The 23,312-nt window shown below is 31.2% G+C and overlaps 2 long non-coding RNA genes across 2 annotated transcripts; one reads left to right on the forward strand and one right to left on the reverse strand.

Moving 5' to 3' along the window:
* Nucleotides 1-271: 271 nt before the first annotated feature.
* LOC143043170 (uncharacterized) lies at nt 272-22,034 on the reverse strand. Its single transcript, XR_012968237.1, has 10 exons — nt 21,920-22,034; nt 20,599-20,785; nt 15,052-15,168; nt 14,568-14,777; nt 13,502-13,644; nt 13,010-13,157; nt 10,724-10,854; nt 10,054-10,249; nt 6,059-6,175; nt 272-462 (listed from the first exon to the last, which is right to left on the reverse strand). It is a non-coding gene; the product is annotated as an uncharacterized LOC143043170 (long non-coding RNA).
* Nucleotides 16,549-18,597, forward strand: LOC143043169 (uncharacterized). Its single transcript, XR_012968236.1, has 3 exons — nt 16,549-16,703; nt 17,222-17,290; nt 18,055-18,597. It is a non-coding gene; the product is annotated as an uncharacterized LOC143043169 (long non-coding RNA).
* Nucleotides 22,035-23,312: the final 1,278 nt, after the last annotated feature.

The raw sequence follows: 23,312 nt of genomic DNA on the forward strand, positions 1-23,312 counted from the left end.
TTATTTTTTACACTCTGTGACTCTCAGAAAAAACGTGAAGTTTGTAATGAGAAAAAAAGAAATCATACTTTTGATTAATACTAAATTCGGAATACATTGATTACTCATGATATATATAGCGCATGCTGAAAATTAATCATGAACAATTCAGCGATAACTGGACATTAATGAAATCATCGTTTAGCAGTGAATTCTTTTGTTAGAAATAGTAATTTTAAACTAATAGGCAAATGAAAATTGCAAATTCTGTTATTTTAAAGTTACCCCTATCCACTGTCAGATAGAATTGACGAGCTGCACCTAACCACTTCATTTTTTCCCAATCAATCACATCATACCGCTTCCTTATATGTTTAGCCTGATTAGTGGATGTTATATTGCCGTACAGATAACTTTTTCTGTTTCTACCAATTTCAACAGTGGCTTCCCAGGAAGTCTCGCAATGAGAAGTATACATGTTTCCTGTTGATAAATGTTTTTTTTTTTATAGAAACAAAGACAATACAGCTAATTGGACTTAATAGTAAATACTGTACACATTTTCGAGGAGCTCGACTATATTTGCATTTAGTTGAAACAAAATGACGACTTTTAAATTAAATCAATAAAAGTAAAACCACATATTTTCGTGGCGAGTAAAGTTCGCCATTCTCATATTTTTAGATGTAGTTCTATAAGGAAAGTTCCAAGTATTTTAAGTTCGCAACGACTTGTATTCGCGGTTTTTATTCTCGCAAAAATCACAAAAATCAGTCGATCGCCCAAAAAAATACTTGTTTTACAGTAAACTATGAAACGACATTTCAAACACGGTAAAAACCAAACCAAATACATCAAGGATAATCCGGATACAAATAAACCCGGTTGTTGACGAGTTTGAAGCAAAAAATATGACAGCATTTTGTATTATAATACATGTGTATGCCTTTCTAGCACTCATATCAGTATAGAACAATACTTATATAAGTATATATCAATATGAACACGAACTTGGGAGTTCTAATCAATCACAAAATTGTTGCAAGTTTTCGATTTTAAATAAACGTTTGGTAAAACTCCTAAATGCAAAACAAGATTTTTCTACGTTTTATAAGCCGTTTTATAAGCATAAGGTTAACAATTTACTTGGCAATTATTTAAGCACTAATAAATAATTACACGTTCAATTTTCACGTGTCTTCAAATGTTCCCTGAAACTCAGAATATAAATGATAATATATTACAGCCAATAAGACTGCAATATCTCTTACTTTCTCAACTGTGGGTCTCCTAGCTGTCGGTCTAAGTTGATCGTAGCGTATGTCTTTTTTCATACAGTTAAAACAGTTAAAACATGTTTAAAACTGTTAACTTCCAGTTAAAAACATTTTCTGGAGCCTGTTATTCAGTGGTTGTCGTTGGTTTGTGTGTTACATATTTGTTTTTCGTTCATTTTTTGTACATAAATTAGGCCGTTATTTTTCTCGTTCGAATTGTTTTACATTTTCATTTCGGGGCCTTTTATAGCTGACTGACTATGCGGTATGAGCTTTGCTCATTGTTGAAGATCGTACGGTGAATTATAATTGTAAATTTCTGTGTCATTTGGTTTCTGGTGGAGAGTTTTTCATTGGCAATCATACCACATCTTTTTTTTTATATTTTCACATATCGTGCTGACAATTCTAAGAATGGCAGATATTTTGGAAGTCAAATTTATTATGTTTTTAAATGCTTACACATGTTACAGTTGTTGTCTTTGTTTATGTTGGTTTTTTAATTCGCCAGATATAAAGACACAAACTTTAACCTTAAGTAATAGATAACTCGGGCTTATCTATTCCGACTTATATAACAATGAAGAAACAGTCTATTAACGTTTTTTTAAAGAAATGTGATCAAAGACAAAAGAAATCAAAATTAGATTTAAGTCATGAGCCTATAATTCATTGGTTGCTGTCTAATATGTATTGATTGCCTTCATTCCTTGTTTAAGAACAAATAAGGCCTCTTAATTTATAAATAAGTTCTTGTTTCGTCATCTCTTTCAGTATGAAATTTTCTAATTGCTGAATGGCGTACGGTAACTTTAAACAAAATGCTATCAAATTCTAGTAGGCAGTCGTACGCGCCTATCTGTCTAATATCTGAATTTGTCAAGCGATTGTATTTTCTAACCAACTTACACTTTAAAATAGTGAAACTTCTTCCATGTACACAACAACACCTCAATGTGTACTTCAACTTTACAATGGAGTTTATATGTTGGCTGATGGTAGTTAATAGTTATCAAAGGTACCAGGATTATAATTTAATACGCCTGACGCGCGTTTCGGCTCCATAAGACCCATCACTGACGCTCAGATCAAATTAGTTATAAGGCCAAACAAGTACAAAGTTGAAGAGCATTGAGGACCCAAAACTCAAAAACAATGTACCAAAGACGGCCAAAGTAATCTATTCCTGGGATAAGAAAATCCTTAGTTATTCGAAAATTTAAACGTTTTGTAACAGTAAATTTAAAAACATGACCATATAATTGATATTCATGTCAACACCGAAGTGCTGAATATTGCGCTGGTGATACCCTCGGGGACGAAAGGTCCACCAGAAATGGCATCGACCCAGTGGTGTAAATAGTTATCAAAGGTACCAGGATTATAATGTAATACGCCAGACGCTCGTTTCGTCTACATAAGACTCATCAGTGACGCGCTCAGATCAAAATAGTTAAATGTTTTTTTAACATGTTTATTGATATCAGTTTTAGTTTGTAACCCGAATTTTGTTTTTTTCTCAATCGATTTATGAATTTCGAACAGCGGTATACTACTGTTGTCTTTATTTATTGATACCAACATACACAAAACTTTTTGTAATACATTATTGTTGCAATGAATTGTACGCCATTATAAATTATTTGAAAAACACATAACTTTAAACCATTATTAATTTGTTATGTTTAAATGATGATATTTTCAAAAAGTGTATGTTTTTAAAAAAAACAACATTATCTACAGAAAATTTATAATTATTTAAAAGGTAAATATACTTTTATCAGTGGCAAGATCGTGCGTTATTAATATTTGACTTTGAAAATACCAAGTATTTAAGACAAAGTGCAGTTATTTATGACTTTTACTGCAAAGGATATCAGAGGGAAAATATATTGGTCTTTCCTTGAAAGTGTAATTTATCCTCTGTCTGAATTTAGTTGAACACTGTGTGTTCGATTTGATTGCCTCATCGTCTGCATTTGTTTGATCAGCGTTAAACGAAGTGAAATATGTCAATTGCAACTAACAGTATTTGATAAGTGACAGGTGTTTTAGTTTTTAGCAAGGAACTGAATCACCATTAGTATACGACAAACCTAATAAACAATCAATATGAAGTACATTTTTGTAACATATTTCTAGATTTTCAATTTTTGCGAAGATTCATTTCTGTCGTTTCGCTGATCTCAATCAATAGAATAATACAGGTTAAAAAAGAGTTTAATATCAATATAAAACAGTTTCAGCTCTTTTGCCACAGCAGTGCAAAACACCTGTAGATCATTACCATATATCTTTCCGTTTGTAGACAATAATGTTTCTCTTCAAACATTAAAGTGCTTCATGAATGTAAATTGCTCGACATTGAACGTGAAAATAATTCAAAATGACATGACATTTGAATATTTGTCATAATTCTCCTTTTTTTATTCAGTCACGTTTGAAACGGATATACCCTTTATTAAAAAACAAAAAGAAGTATAAATTAATAAGAATTTTTAAAAGATTGAAATTAGAATAATAGACGGAAATCAGATATAGTTTTTATACAATTAAATGTTATACTTGTACGTTAGAACAAGCTTAAGTCACCACAGACGTTTTGAGATCAAAATGATATTACAGATCGACTAAGCCTTGATCACTTTTACGAATTTTGATCAAACACACCTACCAAGACATTCAAGGTTTGTTATAATATTTTTCATGTCATGTAAATTAATTATATGCATCTACATGTGAAATAAAATAATCCTGGATTCTAAGTTGCCGACTGCAAAAGTAATGCGACTTAGCTTGGGAGTAGGGATTGATGAATATCTTTATTTAAGCATAAGAATTATTTGATCTAATGTTGGTTAATGATTACAGAATACCCTAGATCGCCCATTTGACGTTATTTCTTGTGAATGTGGGCAATACTTTAGATATAACCAGATAACAGTTGTTGATATAAGTATAAGGAATTTTGTTTCTTTGCAACAACACATCTTATACAATTATGAACATTTAGCTGTTTAATTTTTTTTCAATATTGATATTTCGTCCCAAACTTTTATGAAGAATCAACATGAAATAAAAATAACGATGTAACCTCTTTAAAGATAAGGCAACCACTTTTTCCTTACTAAACATCGTCAACAATTGTCTAACCCTACATTTGAGAACAACTACGACAGCTGAGATGTAAGGGTTCATCTGTAAAATAAAATTTAAAAAAATAGTAATGATCGCATATAATTATTTTAATTGCCAATGTCACCTCTATCCACCAACACTCACATGTATAAAAGCAATTGTTGTGTTCCGTAATCTCTTTTGTTTATTAAATAATGTTTACCAAAATTAAACTTATGTGTGAATTGACAAAGAAGAAAAGGAACTACATAATATTTCATTTTTTTCAGACGTCAAGTTGAAAATGAACAACTAATTGAAAAAAAAAGCCCAGTTTTTGTAGTAGATGTTTGATTAATCAATGTTTTATATCTGTTGACTATATAGGATGATAAATGGTTTTACAATGTGTTTTTTTTACTTTTGTCTTACAAATACACACAATGGATCAAATAAACCAACCATTCATAATTACCGCAAAGTCTGCATTTTGGTTAAAACCTTAAAAAAAGGAAATAAATTTACCATTTTCAATCCATAAAGGAACAAGGCATAACGTCAAAATATGAAATTGTAAACTAAAAGTTATCTGGTGACAAAATCTTACCAATTGCAATGACCAACGTGTTCAGGAATTGTTTAAGGCGCATAGAGCATGCAGTAGATCTAAAACCTACCCAATGTATGGTCAGAGATGAAATTTAAAAACCATTTTGCATGCATGGAAAAACAGAAAACGGTAGAAAACCAAAACTATGTCCTTAAGACGAGAAGGGTAAGCAGTTCTCCCTTCTTGTACGACACACGAAGGTAAATTTTTCAGTAACAGGAAAGTAATCTACGACAAAGGGGAAAATGTGTTGTATTTTGAGCCACGGGTAACCTTTACCGGTTAATCAGTATCGGCACTGTCCAAAAGGACAAAGTATGATAACAAGCTCTAATGAGATATACCATACGCATCCCTGAAGAAAAATACATTTTAAAAATGACCATGTGGCGCAGAACAAAAGGGCCGTTAATATGTCCGGTTCATTTAGGGAACATCTCAATTTCTACATGGTATCTTCAAGCGGGAAAACATAGTAAACTAAATTATCGATGTGATCTTTTCTTTTGACCTTTAAACAAATATAAAGCTTTAAGCGGTCCAAAAATGTTAATATGTAAAACAAGTAATGCGAAGGTCGGTTGATAAACACAAACTCTATCGGACCGACGGCAGTCCTGTTACAATATTCCTTCCGTAATTTCATAAATAGCATTACACAAACCAATTATTCGCTATTAGCTTGTAGAGCAATCGGCGTTGACTTACTTGGTTATCTAAATACTCCCATAATCATCAAATTTAAGAAGAAGAATATTAGGCAAATTACGAAGTGAATTGATTGAAGTACTAATTAATTCATTACTTGATTGTTTGATAAAATCAAAAGAAAAATGTCGTATAAATGTAAGAAGAATTTTATTCAATAGAGAGATATATAATTCATATTTGTTTGAAATATGTTCTTTTGACAAATTAAGGTAAAACGATAAATCGGACGTGAAAAACATAAAACTTCTTCATGAATGATTTTCAACTTTGAGACAGCCCCTTCATTTTACCTGTTAACTGTAGGTGTCATTAACCGGTGTCAAGAATTGTTGAAAAAGTCTATTCCAAGATGAATTATGTATACCTTTAGTTTTAAACAATCCGTGCAGAAAAAAATCACAGCCGCATGCAACTAAACTGCAAACATCCCACTTATCAAAACACCATATTGCCAGGCATAACTCACTAGTGTCGTATACATCTACAAAAACACCATAACTTTAAGCAATGATTTTAACAACAATAACAAAAAAGAATTAAACAGTTATCAAATATGTTTTCTGTTAAGGAATCATGAACGTGCCAATTTTTAAGTAGTATGTTTATAACTAAATTGAAATGTAGTTATGAATAAATACTTCTCAACCAAATCAAAAGAACTTTCATAAGACATACTAGGCTCTGTGTTGAAGACCGTACCTTGACCTATAATGGTTTACTTTTATAAATTGTGACTTGTCTGGAGATTGTCTCATTTGCACTCATACCACATCTTCCTATATCTATGTACGCTGTTTTTGCTTGTTTAAAATGTTGAATTTGATTCTGCACACTTTATAACTGAATTGAAATGAGTAAACATGTGAGGCTAAGAAAGTATGGAAAGTGGCGAAAAAAAATCGGAGAGAGGCATTTAGTTATTTTTTTTATTTTAAATTGTGGCTAAATCAATTTATGTCAATAGTTTCAAAAACTGCATAAACTTTCAACTTAAAGAGGTATAGTCAAACATGACTTATGTCCTTGAGAGCATTAATTGAATAAAATATAGACATCTTGTAAAGAAGCGGCTAGAGACATAAAAGGGACAAAGTTTAACATTTCCGTAGAAATATTGATCACGAATTTTCAAAATAGTTTTAAGATGAAGGTTTGAAAGCGTTTTCTGTATCAAATATTGAAGAATATATATATTAAGTAGTTTAGCAAATAGATTAGAAATATTGCGAGGATATATAACAAGTCTTCTAATGCATACTGCAAGAAAATCCCTTGTTGCTACCAAGGTAGTGTTATGTTTCTAAATCATCATAAGTGGAAATTACTAATATATTTCATGATTTAAAGGAGAGATATCGGTACACACATTTAACAGATACCAAATACATTTTCTTAAAAAAAAAAATTAATATTGGATAAGACACATTTTTTTCTCCAGATTTGATTGATGTGTAGACAGGGGCAATTAAGGGGGTAACACCAAAATTTTCCTCTCGTTTAATTTTTCTTATATTTACATCATTGAAAAGGTAGGGGTCCATGCATCATCTGCCAAAGTATTAATGAAATTCATCGTTTCATTTTATGTTTAGGGTATATTGACCAGTTTTGGGGTACCCTAAAAAACGGTAGAAAACACTAGTAGGTAAAAAGTATTGAGTGTTTTTGCACATTTTGTCATTAGAAATACCCCTGACTGTTAAATTGCATAGAAGAAACATACTTTAAAGTAAATCTGTAACATCATGGTAATACAAATAGCCTGAATGTAAGAAAAACGGTTTTTAATAATTGATACAGCGAAAAGTCTGGTCAGCTCAGATAACACATTTTTTTTTCAAATTTAGCCCCAAAAAATTTTTGTCGTTTAATTCCTGCAAATAATTGTTTAAATATTTATTGGTTATTAATCTTGGAAATCACAAACTTTTATCGAATTTGACCGTTTGAAATTTTCAAAATCTTTAATTAAAATTGCTAACAAGGCTCACGAAAAATGTAGAATTTTGGGTCAAAAATTCATTTCTCCCTTACAAAACCTCCTACAGGCTGTCTTTGCATTCTTTTTTATGTGTAATTGTCAAAGGTGTACTGTCCCAATAATAATTGTAATAAATTATATAAGGAAAAACAGTAATATTCAGTATGGGACGAGTTCCTTGGGGCGAGTTGACATAATTGTTTATCACAACTATTTATTGGTTTCTCTCCCCAGACTTCAAAATGCCCCTGTCATCAATAAAAGACGCTATCAGAATTCCTTGTTTTGACAGTCTGTCACTATATAAGTACTATCTTTGTGTTAATGTAGATTATCTATTAGCAAAAGCTTGTACTGGGATTGATGTTCAGAGCATATCTTTTAGAATAGTGCCTTTTACATTTGAAAAAAACAAACTCAAACAGTAAGTACAAAGTCTGTATCGATGACTTAGTACTAAAACCCTATTACTTCATTGTTTAATCCATTTGTTCAAATCGAATTTCCCAAAACCTCCAAGATTTTTTTCTAAATGATGCCACGGGATACTTTAGTCAGTATAGTTGCCCCAGAACTCCTCAGACTCAGTTCATTAGTGTTTTTTTAAAGCATCTCATGTATGAATGGTAATTGTTTACCTTTTCATCAAAGTCATTAAAAAAAGATGTTCTTTAGTTTAATGCTTGGTGGTGTCAAATATGTACAGCTTACTGAATCTGTTTGCATCAATCTCACAGCCAAATGTAAACAACATAAATGCTTGATCACTGTTAAATTTACTGCGTTATGTTAAAACGCACTAATGACTTTTACTACATGTGTAAGAGTTGTCTCCCATATACCAGGTCTACCCACTTAACCCACAAACTTCGAACGTTTATGTAAAGTTTTTTTACTTAGCGACCTTAGAACCAATAACCTCCAGAAAGTTTGACATGCCGTAACTAAGCAGTGTGCCACCATATTGACTGTCTGAAGTCTATTAAAATTCAATTAATGCAATAAATATTAAAATGAAAGAACACGTACTTCAAACATATTATCCGAAGATGAAGCGTACAAGTAACGAAATAAACTTCAGCTTTAGAGTTTACATTCGTATGACGTCATGTTTTGTCATAAAGATAATGCGTTCATTAAAATTTTAGTCATATTATTTTTATTATATATTTTCCATGCTCCAATGTACATGATGCATTAGATTACTTTTCTGTAGGGCTTAAGTTTCGATATTTCATATTGTTTTAAACCCCATGATACCATTCATATGTATCACCCGTGAATAGGTTGCTAAAGAAATTTCGGCAACATTGTCTGTAAAAGGGTAAACCAAAGAACAATATTTTAATGGATCAATTAATTCCTTTTGAGAATATTTGTTTTTAATTATCTACATGTAGATAGCATTGCAGCGTTGTATGCTAGCTTCAGCTTATTTGTTGATTTGACAATGCAAGAAATGCGCAAATGGTTTTGAAATCTTTGTGAAATCTTCATATATTTACATCACTTCAAATATCAGTTGAAATGTATGCTTTTATACCTATAATATATGTGTAAGATTAAGTTTTTGATTACAGTAACAGTTCATTTCAATTAATCGCTCCTGTCAATCATGTACCACTTTTTAAGATTTATACACTATCTGGGTTTTGCAACATTCAATAAATTCACTATGCCCACTGCTATGAAAGCAACATATGAAAAGCACATCCTAATTCCCTTGATCTTGCGTCTGTATGGGTGTCTGTATCTTAACCGAGGTCTATAGATACATTTTACATCTGGTGCAAAAACAATGCTACCGTTCATGTTATTAACATACACATTTGTCATACATTCTCAATAAGTTTGAGGAAAACAATAGAAACTTAAAGATTATGAACTGAAAGATATATTTATGAAAAATAATTCTATTTTCACAGTTGTCGACGATATTTAAAAAAAATTAAAATCACAAAAATACTGAACTCCTAGGAAAATTCAAAACGGAAAGTCCCTAATCAAATGGCAAAATCAAATGATAAAATAAATAAAAGGAATGGAAACCAACTGTTATATTCCTGACTTATAGCTAAACATAAAATTCCATTATATTGACAACGATGCGTGAACAAAATGTCATAAATAGGGGTCTAACAACAAAAACATTGTTTTACTCAAAAAAGTCATAACACTGGAAAAACCATAGTCTTTTGAATATGATACTGACATTAATGTTTCAGCATATTGTTTTTCAAAAGTCACGTCTAATGAATATCATTTTCATTAACTATAATTATGATTGTATCCATTACATTTGTCGATGTCATTTAATAAGGGACTTTCCGAATTGAATTTTTCTTGAAGTTCGGTATTATTGTTATCTTAATTTTTACCTTGTGCGGAAACATTTGTATCTCTAGGCGACGATGTATATACATTGAAAATACTTGAGTCAAATAAACTGCCGCATTCGTTTGGCAAAGAATGCTGTAGTACTCCTGGTTGATGCGATTCACATCTTCCATTGCACAACTGTGACGATATACCACCATCTAATGGAATTTTACTCAGACAAACACATTCATTGTTCTACAAAAAAACAATTGTGGACACGACAATAAAAGAAATGTGTTTGTTCGTTTTAGACTAATCGCATTTCCGAAACAATTATCTGTTCACTAGCGGAAAACCAATGTGAGAAAACAAATTGGTCACATACCGTTTACAACTTTCAAGAATAAAATGTGTAAAAATACATATCAAAGTTTTTAGAAGTAAAATTTTATCACTGTTGGGTCAAATAATTATCTGTTTCGCAATTCAATGCATATGTATTCAAAAACAATTAACAGTTAAAATAAAACAGCAGATTATGTCTTTTTTTTTTTTTTTTGGATGTGAAGCCGCCTTTTTGTCAGTTCGATGCATACTGGTAATGAAACAGCTGTTTTTATTCTTTAATCTCGTTCAACAAGTGTCTTTTTTGCAACAAACCCCTACTTTTCTATCAAAATATCAATAAAAACATATTATAATTAATTGGTTTAGAACTATAAAACTTACCTTTATCGAAAACGCAAAGGTTGATAAAGGCTTACAAAGTTCTTGACACAATCCTAGAGACGGCCAAGGTAAAATCATCGAAGTATTATTGGGATCAGTATGGTAGCTCAAGTAACTCCAGTTATAACAGCCTTTATATATAAGATAAAATGCTAATATATAACGGAATGATATATAGAATCGTAAGTCATGGTTATTTATGACTGTTGAGTCAATCCTGTTCATGTTCTTAATCATTTTATTGACATATTTTGAACAGATTATAAATACTACAGTCCTTAAAGGAGTTAGCCATAACATTTTCATTATATTTCCTTGTACGCATTTAATCATCGTAAAAATATCATACTGGATCAAACCTTTCATTTCATTATGACAACGTCAAGTTATATATAAATAAAGACAACAGTAGTATACAGCTGTTCTATTACAAATCGGGACTACAAAAAATATAAAATGTGTATTTAAAACATCACTTCAAACCTACCGAGGTACTAGCCTAACAATACTTGTACTATATGAAATGTGTATCTAAATAAAAAAATTTAAACCTGACGAGGTACTGGCCTAACAATACTTGTACTTACTTGTGGCTAGTTTATATAATTTATACAAACAAGATTTTTTTTTATATTATTGTATAGTTTTGATTCTAATTTGACGACTAATATAGCGTCAAACAATATAATCACAGTAAATGTACTATTTGCGCAACCACATAAGCCCAAATTGGTTGTTCTGTGTTAAAAATAACTCATTTCGCTACAGTAACACCAACGTTTCCGTAGGAAAAGCTTCAAATTTAAAATCGTTATCTGTATTATAATACAAACTAAACAAATCAAAATGTTGGCTTCTCTTAGCTACAGACTGCTCTAAAGTAGTCTGTACGCTTGATATCATCCAAATCGGAGCCATTGATACACCTCATTCAGACATGTATTCAACCCGTCATGTATATTTGATGGTATAGTACATGTATTATCACTACAAGTTCATGTATTATAAGGTTTGATACATTACTTCCACGGAGTATTTCTATGGATATATTCCAACAAGTTAACATTTGGGTTTGTTGCACGCCAACAGTAACCTCAATACACAATATCTAGTGAGGTCAATACGTTTATCCTTGATTAGAATTAAATCAGATTTTTTGCAAACATTTTTGTGTTGATAAAGCATAAATAATTATTATTTGTCTATTTCAGACGAATTATTCACACGTAATAAAAACTTCATGCACAAAATAAAGAATATTCTGTTTGTCGGGAAATATCAGAACATCAAAAACAGTATCATAGGTATAGGGCTTTACTTATATTATGTGTCCTATAGCCATCGAAATAATTCATGGCGTTGATTTGTTTTGATTTAACCACGGGTTTGGCTTTCATATTTGTATTTTACCGCTTGCTATCACTCTGGATAAAATAGTCGAATATAATTGCCGAACTCATGGTTAAATAAAAACAATAATTACCTAAGTTATTTCATCTTCGCTAGCCAAGGGTTACGATCCACTCCCGCTCTCTTCACCCTTGGCGGATTGAGATAATATTTCGGAGACACAAGGTAAGAATTTTTATTGGTTGCAGTAGAAACTCGCTGCATCCAATCAAAAAGCGCCTATAACATTATCACGTGTAAATGTAGAAAGTGTTTGTAAACAATTGCCACGTGTTTATTGTGCAACAAGTCTTTACATCACTAAACATACGACTATATTTAGTGACAACTTGAATGTTTTTAATCAACAAATAGAAGTTCCTGTGTATGTTTCATGCACAAATGCATGGATGTTGACGTATATTTTCGTTTCCGGCTTTACCAAGTGGGTAGAATCTAGACACTATCGTGTTTTTACCTCCAAATTGAAGAGTTCAAGTGCTACCATTGGTCAAGAATAATGTATTCGGAATGGGCGTGACTTTAATCTTCCGATAGATGGCGCGACATTGATATAACAAATGTTGGCTCAATCTGCCAAGGGTGAAGAGAGCGGGAGTGGATCGTAACCCTTGGCTAGCGAAGATGAAGTTATTTAGGGCTTAACAATTATTTAGATGTGAGTGTATATTGAACATATTCTACGAAATGTATGTAATATTTATATGAAAATAACGATTTCTCATAATACATTTACTGAAGACACAGTGTAACTCTAATCTTGTACGAACATGCTAAAGTCCTTTGAAAGTACTTTCTGTTTTATTGTTCTCGAAAACTAAGTGATTCTTTAAATATAAAATGAAGATGTATGTTTTAAAAAACATGTTTTATCACCTATGGTGTGTATCCAATCCGATAATCTGGTGTATTTCCCTCTCCAATAGTCACTGGTCACGTTGTCAATTTTATGTTGAAACATGGTGCTGTTTTTGCTCTTGCAATAGTGATTTGCTTCTATCCAAGTCATTTTATATTCAGATTTCTTAAAGTAGAAAAAACGCATAACTATTCAAGGAGATGTTTGATTTTAAACTTGTAGTTCATTTTATTACAGCGACCTTTCTTAAGTTGAATTTGGCATGTTTGGTTTATAATTTGGTATTTATGTGTTGATATAAGACGAACATAGTTTTCAAATTTCTTTCTTTTGAAGAGACATGACATATGTTTACTTAATCTGCATTGGTGAGCTACACAGACATGGGACAAGAGTTGTAAACAGTTAGGTAACATTTTGTTTATTATACAAATTTTGAATTTAAAATTTATAAGTATATTGTATTTATTTAACTTATTTATGCATCTTTGTTAATATAAACATCATACCGCAATATTTGTTGATTTAGGCATATCGCCACGACATACAGCGAATAGTTTCGAATCCTCGACATTACAATCAGTTGTAAACCAACATACTAAACCATCGCATATCTTACACTGAACTACCACCCTCATGTCAATAGGCATTCCTTTGAAAGAGAACAAAAAATAAGTTAGTTATTAAAAGATCGATATTCATATACTTTTAATTTATTGCCTATGACCTTCTGAATCAAAAGTATACTGACATACACTAGATATTGTCTAAATTCACAAAGTCAATTCACTTGTACTCAAGGTATCCGTCATCGTAGCAAATTGCTTTCATGTTAACCTCTCGAATATATATGGTTAAACGTAATCGTTTCTTATCTTAACTCGAATGTATATCCAAAATGTCAGACATTGTCCTTCTTATGATGTTACCAGTTTCAAAAGGTTTATTGCATTAAGTACTAATTTCCTACTAAATTATGAATGCTGAATTTTATATTGGATGATAAATGAAAAGTTTTGTTCCTTCATTTTTTTGTCACCTTGTGAAGAATCAGTTTGACGTCATCCTTGTGAGTTTTTTTAATACTAAGTCTTATATTAACGATATTAAAACTGATACAAGTCAAAACCATAGCAAACATACCGTGGTGTTGTATTTATTTTTTGTTTGTTTTATATTTACGAATTTTAAGTTTCTACTTTGGTACTTAACATGTTGTTAGTGAGATGAGACGTACATATGCTTCATCTGTCAACCAATTCGTGCTAGTGACCATAATATTTGTGTAGTGTACATGTATCACAACTCAAAAGTTGTGATGATTGTAACACCGACTAGACGTTGAAGGGACCAGACAAATGGCATAATCATACTTTCTCTCTAAGGTAACTTGTTGTTTTTTGGTTAATCCGAAGGTACTATTCCTGATGAACTACATTAAATTTTGTAATGCCACCAATACTTATAAAATAGTTTGTCAAAGAAATATGCATGCTGTTAAAAAAACAATGTTATGAATGTTAAATCGTCATCCGTATACGACAATGACTATATTGGTGTATACAAACGAATTACCTATGTCAGTTGTAAGATAAATGTGTCTTGCTATTCCAAGCCAATACTTAAACCTTGTCTTCACGCCCAACTTAGATTTCCTGATCTTCTCTATGAGTTCTGCTTCAGTTGCAACGTTTCCCAACAAGTACGAATCCTTATTCTTGCAACTGTCAAGTGAACCTTTCCAATTATTGTATACGTTCATTACAAATAATTCATCTTTGTTATCTAAAATATACGAATGACAATACATTATGAATATCAATTAGATCATGTTTATAATTTTAGTTCTATATTTTATTATTTACTACTTATATAAACTGAATTTCTAAACTATACAGCATAGTCATCTATACAAGACCCCGAACTACCAGAGTCAAACGAGAAAACTGACGGACTGTTTATACTAAAAGATATTTTATACCGATATACGTGTAGTTTGGTGTTAAAAAGTTAATTCAAATGACAAAGGAAATGATGAGATATTGCACAGTATACATACCACCGCTTCCGCATATTCGATACATTTCTGTTAAACATGAAAAAGGTCTAAATATGTAACTGTCATTAGTGTTGGTGGAATCCAGGATTAAGCATAACTTAGTAATATCGTAATTGTCTAAAACAAAAAACAAAAAAATAGAATTATATCACAAAAAAACATTTCGTCGAATAGTTACAAACTTGGAAAGAAATGCTTCCTCTGTTTCATTTTAAGACTTAAAAAGTCATCGGAAGATTCAAAGACCTTGTTGTTAAATGCTCCATATCAGCTTTACAAATAATACATGAAGTATAAAGCTAGGTATTGGCGTGTTTTTTTTTTTGTTTTTTTTTATCTCAAATACGTTTTCTGTTTATTTTTCTTCGTGTGTGTTTTTGGCCTTTGTTGTTTTTGCAATATGCTGTTGACATGACTCGGTATTAATATATCTAGCCATTGTGTTATTACAATATGGTCTTTTTGTATTCATGTCATCATTTTTATTGATAGCATGTCTACATATCATTTTGTTTTTCTTAAATCAACTAGTTTTTGTTTTATTACCGATTCCTATTATTACACAGTAACTTGTTTAGACATTTTTACCTATTATATGCCTTTTTTGTTTTTTTCACACAGTGTTGTCAATATAATGGAAATGTATGCGACTGTCATGCAAGTCAAAGATCAATCAAGCTATAAGAAATAATTTGAAGCATCATTTTTTAGATAAAGAAATGCCTATACCAAGTCACGAATATGATTGTTGTTTTCCATTCGTTACATGTGTTTCGTCTTTTGATTTTGCCATTTGATAAAGAACTTTGTTTTTGACTTTTAATTTGAGTTCTGCTCTTTTGTTATTTTACTTTTTATAAATTTCCTGTTAATGACAAATATAAAAGGCATTTGGGACAACATCCCTAATGCGCCTCGAAATGAGGAACTCAAAAGTCACGTGTAAAGAAAAAATCTCTGTGTAGTGATATTGGACATATTTCTATTTTTAACAAATGACTGAACTTAATTATTTGTGGTGATTAGGAAAGTAGAGGAACATAGAATAAATGTGTAAAAACTATGGAGCTATTGAATGTGTTCAAAGTATTAAATTTTCAAAGAACTTATTGTGCTAAAAAGGGGATATTTTACCACAAGGAGCCGCATCACAAAAGGATGTTCGGGGTTTGCTAATTTACGGAAAAAGTAATCTCACTTCGTACCCCGAAAATTTAACCACATATGTGAAAATGTCACAGCTTCAAAACGAGCTATCATACATATCCAAGTTTACGATATGGACTGAGCTACAGGAAAAAACGTTACCATTACCGCCTATGTAAAAACAATTAAAGATATTGAGCCAATTTACAAAAAGATTAATCAGAAGTTTTCAGAGTGATCTATGGATGATTTCACCTTGTACACCCGGAAAAACTGTGAAAATGATGGTAAGTATTTTTTTATTTATACCTAGATGATTTTACATAACCGTTATAGATAAATACCAGCAAATACTCAATGAAATTTTCGCTTTAAAAATGCATTACTGGCACGGGGCTGAACACTTTTTTTAGGCACAATTCTAACTTTGTTTACACCCCCGAGAGATCCGAAAGGAATTTGTTTATGAATTGAAAAAGGCATGAACTAACATAATAGTTTTAGCTGTAAGTAAACATGACACAATGCAGTCTTTGTTATGTAATTATCACTCCGGTTTACAGGAATAACTGATAATCAAGGGAGATAACACACTTCATACGAGTAAAGTGAAATACATCATCACATGTGCTTTTATCCAATAATTTGACCCATGGTCAGTAGATATCATATGCAGTTAATAAATAGTCAAACATGTACATGTATTAAGGAAATCATGAATTATTATTTGTAATGCACACTAGCAAATCACAAGATATTGTCTTTTCTCAGTGAAAAAGAGGGAGGATCAACAAAACTTTTGAAAACAATATTGCTGCACCTTTTCGAATATTAAGCTAGTTAGCTAGCACTCGTTGCTGCTAATATAAAAGATTTAAATGAAGGTTGATAAGCCACAAGGGAGAATCATTTTTCTTTCTTTGCGATAAAACTTTCAAGAATTTCATTTTTGCTCTCTCAATAATACTTATGTATCTAAACCAAATAATAACACAGCCTGAGTAATTTTTTTGTCTTATTTCAGTTCCAGACATATCATTACTTTTTAACCTGAGATGGCAAACTAGAGGTTTTAAAAAGTCCTGAATAACTGGTAAGCATTTTGTTTTATTTGGCAAGCTCTAAATTGTTAATTTATGGTATTTATGCAATTCAAATTACAGTCGGTATGTTAAAAATATACTGATATGAAAACTGTTGCTATGGTCTTGACATTAAATGAAAATGCTTGGTTACTGATCTTTTCGACTCCATATTTCAAGTTAAACCTTGCGGCAACTGTTCTTCATGTAACACTGCAAACTATAATTAGCATTATTTTGATATGTCGTTAGTTAATGACGCCATATTACGTGTGATGCCACAATGTTTCCTTTAAAACCTCATGCCGATATCTCACTGATAACAGATTTTCACTGAAATACATGTAAAAAACATTTTTTCTCAAATAGAATTATGTGAAAGAACAAGTTTTGAAAATTTGCACTTCATTGCACTCTAATTATATGATTCAAATGATTTTTACAGTAGTTTATAGTGGTTTCTACAGTATAAAATACAAGGTTTCCACTGGCTAGAATAATTAAGTATTTTGGTGGTTTTTTTTATGAAATCTTCATTTTTGCATAATTTCTCTGTCAAAATGCACTTTTAGGCACCAGAAAATTTTATTGAATGCTTTAAGAGGGTCTGTGTGTTGTAATTTAAGGTTACATTCAGATGTTTTGTCCTTCTTTTGACTAGTGAAAGTATACTGGAAGAAATTAATTATGCATACACTTTGTATTCAAAATAAATAAATATAGCGATAAAAGTGTCATTGCCTTATAGTGCTGAATCAACTTTATTTTTTTTCAGAAATGGACAAAAATACACAGATTTATTCAGAATGTCATACCGATGAAGATCACATAAAAATATTTGGAAAAATCATAACTATGGATTGCAATATGGGACAACATCCCTAATGTGCCTCGAAATGAGGAACTCAAAAGTCACGTGTAAAGAAAAAATCTCTGTGTAGTGATATTGGACATATTTCTATTTTTAACAAATGACTGAACTTAATTATTTGTGGTGATTAGGAAAGCAGAGGAACATAGAATAAATGTGTAAAAACTATGGAGCTATTGAATGTGTTCAAAGTATTAAATTTTCAAAGAACTTATTGTGTTAAAAAAAAAAGGGGATATTTTACCACAAGGAGCCGCATCACAAAAGGATGTTCGGGGTTTGCTAATTTACGGAAAAAGTAATCTCACTTCGTACCCCGAAAATTTAACCACATATGTGAAAATGTCACAGCTTCAAAACGAGCTATCATACATATCCAAGTTTACGATATGGACTGAGCTACAGGAAAAACCGTTACCATTACCGCCAATGTAAAAACAATTAAAGATATTGAGCCATTTGCTCAGCCTGCGACGCTCGAGGTCCAACCGAGAAAAAAAAACATACCATGGACCAAACGTACAATCAATTTATAACTCTTTCAACGGCTAAAATAGTACTACTTTTACTATCAAGTTTTGAACAAAATTATATCCTAGAATGGAATGTTCATATGCAGGCACTACAATTTTTTTTCAAAGGTCAAAATATAGGACTGTGGAGCATATTTTCAAAAATTATATGCCTCAACTTCTAAGTTTAACGTTTACAAGAATTATTTTCTACTCTTATCTTGACTTTAGGGATCCCACATATTTCAATTGACCAAAATGCATATGCATAAAAACTGGTAACATTCCCAAGTTATGTTTCTACGAGATGAACCATAGAGATCATATCTGGGACCCAGTACGTAAACAGAATTAAATATATATAAACATTATGTATCTCCTTAAAAGAAGCTTGGTTTGAGAAACAGCTGTATTTACAAAGTGCAACCTATAATAAAAAATAAAATCAAAATAGGGTAAAAACGTCATCAATCGTAACAAATCTCCAGGAAAAGTTGAAAGTTGTGGAAAGTGGCATAGTCCTATTATAAGTGCCGGCTGCTTAAAATAGTAATTGCCTTATATACATGTCCATGTAAAATTAATTGAATGTATGCTTGAACTCTAAAACAACGGATTAATAAGAATAAACAAAAAACCAATGTGAGTTTAATTAATGATTTCAAGCGATGCCATCATATATGTTGTTCTCCAACGTAAGTTTGTTGGAGCAACTCGCGAGTATCATGACCAGGTACTCTAGTATTAAATTTTAAATCTTTTGACATCCGTGTTTTATATTCTTTGTTTTAATATGGTTCAAAAAAGATGATCTACGTGTTTAAATAGTTATGCGTCCACAATGTAGTGGTACAAACATTATAATTGTGTATACTTTTTCTTCATGCTTAATTTCAGTTCATACAAAAAAAGATTCATACTTTTATGTCAATTTCATATTGCTAATTATATCTGTATACTTCATTATCTACAAGTATATAGCGCAACACGAAGTAAAATTTTCGTGCAAGTTTTAACCTAAATCATGGAAGTTGATGCATGAAGAGAGTGGCTATTAATTCCCATAGAAATAACGAATGTTTGAAATCAAGAAGATTAGTTCAAATAATACAACTATGTTATATGTTTCATTTAACTGCACTTATATTTAAGGTGGATCGGGACTATTCGAGTGCGCATAATTTCACGCATGAATTACAATGCACACGAAGAGTATTTTTTTAAATATTTTTATTGATGAGAAATGTTAAATCATTGTGGTTATGTCACTAAAAGAATATTTTCGTTATTATTTGTATTTGCTGAAGGCTCCAAATGACATTTCACCCGTTTTTCACTATTTTCCCGCCAAAATTTGGGTTTTAAGGCAAAATACTTTTTTTTCCTTTTCGGTGACTTATGCTTTTTATTTCCTCATTCTTTGAAGCTTTATTTCAGCTTTTTATATTAAAGTTTTGGACCAAGTGTCATTGAACGTTTTTTGATAATCCGATAAAAATATGTCAACACCCCTATCATTTCTTTGAAAAGTGGTCCCTTTTATATACCAGTCAAATTTTGAGCTTAGATGGTCCGTGACCCCCTATTTTTTTCGACCAATTTGATTCACTTTCTGTAAAGAATAAAATAACAAAACATACGTTAATTGACGTACAGTGTTGTTTTGTTCTAAATTAAGAATAAAGTAATATTTTACCGTTTTCCTATGCGATAAGAATATTTGAATAAAGTTGGCAAAAACAGCTACAAAATATGGTGGTGAGCTTAAGCGGGTAGGTTAACAAATGCCTATTTTCACATATTGAAGTAAAAGAGTAAGAAGGAATCAGAAAAATGACGCGATCTTTCGTCATTATGTCCCATGTTATGCTTAATCGTTAATGGGATAAAACTCCTCAGCCATAAAGGGTGTAACACCTACAGCGTTCATACCTACCATTTAATGTCGTCATCTTCGTAGATGTGGCATATACATTGAAAATAGTTGGATTACGACTACTTCCACAGTCGTTAAGGAACGAGTCAACTTCTTCATCTATTGACTCCTGACATTTACCATCACACATCTTTGGTGACAGACCATTTTTGTGTGGGATGCTTCCCAAACACAAGCACGTATTATTCTACAATAACACAAGATGATCTGCATAGATATGTACTGATTTATTTTATATTTTTTTTAATTTTTTTTTAAAGGTTTTTTAGTTACTGGCATACCAAATTAAATTTAAAAGGTTTGTATAGTTTGTGCGTAATTTATAAGGTAAGTAAAAGAAGCACTAGCTGCCAAATTCATATTCACCGATTTGACTCAAATTCTCATATTTTATTTATAACAATATAAAACATGTTTCCAAACTATCAAAAGTATAAAATAAACCATTGACAGGTCATGGTCTCAATAAAATGTAGCTTCGTTTCATGTTGATTTTAGCCAAGACGCCATCTATTAACTATCGAGTTGACCTTTTATGACTATATAAGCGATGAAAACATAAACATAGATATAAATAGATTAAGCAACTCGTGGAATTAGAGTTTTATAGGTCTGTTAAGTTTTTTATTGTAGATTTATGTTTATTTTCGTTTCGATCTTTATAAGAATGATTTAGTGTGGATCGAATTAGTTAATCAAATAATTTACCTAGTTTCACTTTCAATGTTGACATTCTTTTCCTTGAAATACCCATACACGGACAATGCATGCGTTATTCTATCTCTTTCTACGGAGTTAAATAGGGATTCACATGAATACGGATTTAATGAGGTCGAGTTATTAATTACTTGCAAGTGAATTATTCAGTGTCATTTTTTTTAGCTTAATTTGACAAAATTGAACCATTTTAGCTGATAAAAGTAAATTAGTATTTCATTATTTCACTTTCATTAATGATTGAACAAAAAAAATCATACTTTTGATTTGTTATATATTATTTCATATGTATATGAAGGCAACATAAATCCCATGAAATCCATAGCGAATGGGGCGGTTTGCTGATAAGCAGTGTCGACTCTAGTTGTTCTCCTTTATAAGTCTGTTGGAGCATTACTTTTGAAAGGAGCCCATCCCTGTTAATTAAGTACGTATAGTGTAAAAATGCACGAGCATATTGTATCAACTGAAAAGTGTAAAGGCCATTCGATTCCCCAAACAGTTTTTCACTGTTGAGAAACGGGAAACTGACAATTGAAAAGTTGACATTATCACGTTTGTCAGGAGAGAAAATTAATAGTTTCTAAATGAAAATAAAATTTACCTTTATTGAAAATGCAAAAACGTTGACTGGTAAACAACGCTCTTGGCATATCCCTAAAGAAGACGCCAATAAATAGAGTGTACGACGTATTTCTGTATTCTTCTTCAAGTAGTTCAAACTGTAACATCCTTTAATGATAAAAAAAAAAAAAAAGCAATGGTCACTTTTATTACGTTTCTATTAATTATATAAACATGTATGATTATCTCAATAGACTCAGATTTCGAACAGACTTTTCAATCAAGAGTTTATTTTTTTTTTTAAATGTGTTAGTCTCGTTGGTCTCTTATCAAATGTTTCTTCAAGTATGTATAATTTTTAAATTGATATGGACAACTGCTACCATTACCTATTATATGCATCCAGGAAGACAACCTGAAATATTCGCCTGTCCAATAACTTCCTTGTTCATGTTGAGAATAGCCTTGTATCAGGGAACTGTTTCTATCGCTACAATACATCTGAGCTTGCATCCATGTGAGCTCAGACTCTGATGTCCATTCACTAATCACTTAAAAAAAAAGAATGTGTTGATCATTGTTACTAAACTGAATCAAAGAAACCATATATTCTACACCGAAAAATGTTCAAGCATTGTTAGGTGATAGTTACATTCATAGGAATCCGTATTATTATGCTATGTTATATGTTATGTTTTGTAAAATACAGATGAGTTGGATATTTTTTATTGGTTGCTTTTGATGGTATTTATTTAAGGCGTTATTGAAGTGTATATGATAGATGAAATCATTTTTAAGCTGAATTTGTTGATGGTTTTGCAAAAACGGTGGTTATTAAAAAAGAAAGAATACATAATCAAAAATGATGTTTTTCGACCCGCCAAAAAGTAAAGAATTTTGTCATAAACTTTCTTTGTTCTAAAGATTTATACAGTGATCCTATGGTGCTTGTGGCTTGTGTCCAGTCATCTATTTTGTTCAACCTTCATAACTTGCCTATTATATGAAAGATCAAGAAAGCCTTCAGCAGTTTAACTTATGTAACTTGCCTTTTATTTGAAACAATGTGTTATTTTTTTTGTCTTTGTACAGATCTTAAACATGTATTAAGTTTTGAATTTCAAATACTTTCGACAGCCGTTTTTTTTCTTTCTAAAAATGCATCACGTTTTCTTAGACTGGTAAATCCATGTTTAACGTAGTAAAAGTACTTATGAGAAGACAACCTGTAGCATGTTCGAGTCTAGTACTTTTACATGTAAGTTTTTGTTTCAACTATTTGTTTCTTGTGAATGTTGCCTCAGTATGATTCATCCACTTATCCCTTAGACTTTGTACAGACTTTTTAACTATATAATGGAAATTTCACAAAGACACAACCTTAAGTTAGTATTTTTTTTAATAATTGGCAGTTATCCAAGGACATACATTCG

Source organism: Mytilus galloprovincialis, chromosome 8, assembly GCF_965363235.1.
Source record: "Mytilus galloprovincialis chromosome 8, xbMytGall1.hap1.1, whole genome shotgun sequence".
Taxonomy (NCBI): Eukaryota; Metazoa; Mollusca; class Bivalvia; order Mytilida; family Mytilidae; genus Mytilus; species Mytilus galloprovincialis.